The sequence below is a fragment of the Octopus bimaculoides genome, chromosome 22 (genome assembly GCF_001194135.2).
Source record: "Octopus bimaculoides isolate UCB-OBI-ISO-001 chromosome 22, ASM119413v2, whole genome shotgun sequence".
In the NCBI taxonomy this organism is placed as follows: Eukaryota; Metazoa; Mollusca; class Cephalopoda; order Octopoda; family Octopodidae; genus Octopus; species Octopus bimaculoides.
In genome coordinates this window covers 3,369,789-3,374,946 of record NC_069002.1, presented here as the reverse complement: position 1 = coordinate 3,374,946, position 5,158 = coordinate 3,369,789, and positions in this window count along the sequence as shown.

Genomic DNA, 5,158 nt, shown 5'->3' with positions numbered 1-5,158 from the left:
TATATATATATATATATATATATATATATATATATCAATGTGTGTGTCTTTGTGTTTGTCTCCCCACCACTGCCTGACAACTTGTGTTACTGTGTTTGTGTCCCCCGTAACTTAGCAGTTTGGCAAAAGAGATTGATAGAATAAGTACCAGGCTTAATAAAGAAGTACTGTAGCCGATTCATTCAACTAAACATTTTTCAAAGTGGTGCCCCAGCATGGCCACCGTCAAACGACTGAAACAAGTAAAAGATAAATGGTAAAAGATAAAAAGTGTTAGTCATCAATCATTAATCGTTAATCACACAATCTAAACAGAATCTTGGATGACATATTCTACAATGGATAATTTTTTTTTTTTCTTTACCAGAAAAAAAAAAAAAAATTCAATGTTTAATCACACTGAATCCTTTCGTTTTGTTAATGACTTAATTACAATCTCAACTCTGGATGTGACCTAGTTTCATTGAAATCACACCTGACAGAACCAAAATCGGCTTCCACATCTCTACTGCCTTTTCCTGCAGGAACAAACATAACGATGCATCTTCCCACTCCACATTCCTTAAAAGTTTGAGGCTTCATACATAATTAAATTGATAATTACTATCCATTGTAATTCAGGTGAGCTGGCAGAGTCGTTAACTTACCTGGCAAAATGCTTATCAACATCTCGTCGTGTGCAGAGATTGACTTACCTTTCATCATTTTGGGGTCAATTAAAATAGGTACCAGATGAATACTGGTATTAACTCCTCCTCTTAAATTGCTGGCTTTGTGCAAAAATTTGTTACAGGAGTAGCTATGTGGTAAGTAGCTTGCTTACCAACCACATAGTTCCAGGTTCAGTCCCAATGTGTGGCACCTTGGGTAAGTGTCCTCTATTATAGCCTCAGGCCAACCAAAGCCTTGTGAGTGGATTTGGTAGACAGAAACTGAAAGAAGCCCATTGTGTCTAGGGAGAGTCATTCTCTTTTAGTGCCTTATTATTTAACACACTCACAGGTAAGATTTCCACTCATTTACTTATTTAGCTAAATTATCCAAACCCCAAAGAATTCCTCTCAACACTTGGCTACAATGCTCTCCCACTACTAACTCTGCTCGTGATCAGAGATGCCCATATCGTCAGCCACCAAGGGACATGCTCAACTGGTTAAGGTCAAACAACTGACAAGCAAATCTGTGGTATTGAACAGAATATTTGCTGTAGCACATCTTTTATACCAAGACAAAAACAGTGTACATGATAACACTTCCAATCAGTTAAGATCAGAAGCCATGAGAGCCACTGCCTGGTACTACATCAGATCATTTATTATTATTATTATTATTATTATTATTATTATTATTATTTTTACTTCTCAGAGCTCTCAGTCTTGTTTGCTCTGGTTGATTCTGTGAAAGCAGATAACAACCTATTGTCAAAGGTCTCTCACAGGGCCTCTTTCTGCAAATTATAAGCTTTGGTGCCTGGACGTTAGCATATTATGGAAGACAGTCAACACCTGAGCACCAACCTCAAAATCCTAGCTGTCCCCAATAGAGCAGCTTTTGGGGGGTCTGCTCTGCCCTCATTATCATCATCATCATCATCATCATCATTATTATTATTATTATTATTATTATTATTATTATTATTATTATTATTATTATTTCTTACTAATTATTATTACTCAACTAATTATAGTTCCTTTTTATAAATACTTATAAATTATTTTAGTATCCTTTGATGTTGAGAATTTTTATAGCATGGTTTTATCATTACGTCAAAGACAGAAATATTTTCAAAATAATTCCAAGGACATTTGTTCTCATTGCCAAATGTATAATGAACACTACTACTACTACTACCACCACTACTACTTCTACTGCTACTATGAGGATGATGATGATGATGGTGACAATGACGATGACGATGATAATGATGGTGATGATGATGATGGTGGTGGCAACGATGATGATGAGCTGTTACTACTACAACCTTTACACACTAGCACCATCACCACCACCGTCACCACCACTGCTACCGCTGCTACTACTACTACTTCTTCAATCATCTCCATTATCACCTTCAACTCTACTAAGACTCCCATCATTATTGTCACTACCACCACCACCACCACCACCACCATCCACGCACCACCATAAATGATATCTCCCTATATGCTATGTTAGTACAGACATGTCACCTGACTGTCCACTCGTTCCTTTACTGTCCTCTAATTCATGGACTGACCACATCTCGGTTAGTTTCATCCAACCTGGCTGAACGTGTAACCAAACACTGTCCATCAAGATTAAGGCATGCAACCAGGTAATAATTCTTTATTTAGCTGCAGTTTTTGTTACAGATTAATGAGGGCCATTAATCCTGAATATAACGACAAAGAAAAAAAAAACACCTAATTAATTAATTCATTAATTATTAGTACTTACATGGTGACAAGAATACAATATTTAGTTAATGATTCATCGATTAAATCTGATGTTGGTGAGTATGGGAGATAACTCTAGGTGTGTTTCAGTATTATTGAACCTCCTCTGCAAAAACTTTGTTTTGTTTTTTCTGGTAGTTACCAGATTAGAGATAAGAGAATAACTACATTCATCATCATCATCACCATCACCACTGTCAACATCATCATCATCATCATCATTATCATTGTTGTTTTCATCCTCACCACCACCACCATTGTCATCGTCATCATCACTACCGCTATCATCAGGTGTCCTGGTAGAATTTTGAACCCAACCCTGGATTCTCATTCTTAAGGTATTTTTTTGATGATGATGTTATTATTATTATTATTATTATTATTATTATTTACTCAAGGAATTGAACTCGGAATCTTGTGGTTAGTAGCCCATGCTCTTAACCATTACGCTATATGTCTGTGGGCAATCATAGAGTGAATTTTAGGGCTTATAAACCTAATATAGAACAGACAGAATGCTGCCAAGCATTTTGCCTGGCATGCTTATGATTTTTCCAGCTTGCTGCCTTGTGGCACAGGGCCAGCCGTTTTTGAAGGGAGGAGGCAGTTGATTACATCAACTCCAGTACTTGATTGGTAATTATTTTAACAATCCCCAAAAGGACAAAAGACAAAGTTGACCACAGCAGAACTGAACTCAGAACATAGAGACACGAAATGCTGCAAAGTATTTTGTCCAATCTGCTAATGGTTCTGCTTCCTTGCTACCTTTATCGATTACAAAAAATATATTAGTATCTGATACCGTAACAACAGAGCTATTTCCTGTTTTCTGCGAATATAATCTAGTTTTAGAGGAACCAAAATGGCACGAAAAAGTAGAGATAAGCAATATGAAAGTGAAACGCCACAAGATTCTCATAAGTTGGACGAATTATAAATTTCTTTTAATTAGTCTTTTATCTTTAATCATTTACTTGCTTCAGTCATTGGACAGCGGCCATGCTGGAGCACTGGCTTTGAAGGGTTAAATCAGTCAATTCAATCCCAACACATACTTGTCAAGTCTGGTTCACATTCCACCATCATCATCATCATCATCATCACCATTGTCATTCGTTGTTGTTGTCTTTGTCATCTTTTGTATTTCTTTAAAAATTCTTCATGTTTTCCTGGTTTAGATTTCGTTCCTGTTGAGATGTTAGTCAGGCAGTTCGCCATATCCTGTTCATATTCTGACTCAAAGCTGCTCCTTATTGTCCCTCTCTAGATTTTTTCTCATAATTTTTGCAACACAGGCGTTACGTGGTATTCACAGAAACCAGGAAATAGTTTGTTACGAGGATATCAGATTAAAATAGAAGCATGGGAGAGGATTCAGAATTGATGTAGCTAATGAAGATGTTGTAATTAACTAAATGAAAATGATAGTTTTCTAAATGACATAGTATATCTAGGACAACGGTATCTAATGTGTCTTCCTTTGTTTAAGACAGCAGGTTGTGAAATCAGATTGCTATTTCTAGCAGGTCGTGTGACCATATAAGCTCTGTTGAAATTATTTGGCAGCAGCTTATCATTGAACTGTGCGCACCCATGAATAAAGTTACTCCAACCATGACCACAACACGTATTTTCTTCCTGTGTATGTATTTATTATAAGTGTGTCTCTGTGTTTGTTCTCCTGCCATCACTTGACAACTGACAGGCTCTGGGGGCAATTTGTTCAACTAAAAACCCTTCCAGATGGTGTCCAAACATGGCCACAGTGAAATGAATGAAACGAGTGAAAAATAAGAGATAAAAAATAAACTACCCAGATCCAGCCTCTCACACAAACCCAACCATGTCATTCTAAAAATAAACAGCCACATATCAAAATCTTGAGACTATGAAATATTTCACGATCAATTTTTACAAATGTGAATAAATAAACATCACATTCGATAAAGTAATCTGGACGCTAAAGGATTAAACTGGCCATATCTGGCTCAGATAGTCTACCTGTTTTGTATTCAAACTGGCCAGATCCAGCCTCTCACACCTCCCTTACATCGTAGAAATCTTGAAGCCACGAGATAAGCCATGATTAATTTGGAAGAATTTGAATAAATAAGCATTAGATTTGGCAGAATAATCTGAATGCTAGAGAGTTATTATGTGTAAATATTTTCTTGAGAGCTGAGGACATTATTGGGTGGAATGAATGCCACTGTGCCTCGCTTTCTCATCGGCTCTGAACATACCTGTGAAAATTCCCAAACGACTGTATGCATACGTGTATGCACACACTCACACACACACACAAATGCATAAAAACACCCACCCAAATTCAAAAACACGACGCTCATCTAGGCTCAATGAAAACAAAACAATCTACATACATATATGCATACATTTTTATCTATCTATCTATCTATCTATCTATCTGTCTATATATATATATATATATATATATATATACAGAGAGAGAGAGAGAGAAAGAGAGAAAGACACACACACACATACATGTATAGTGAGAGGGAGAGAGAGAGAGAGAGACATATAGGCATACACACACACACACACACACACATTTTCTATTCTCAATAAACCTGAAAGTTAAAAAAAAAATTATCCAGGTCATTCACAAATAGAACATTTTAAAAATTTGAATCATTTTTGTTTAAATTTTTATCTTTTTTATATATATATATATTTATTTTATTTTATATTCTCCTTTC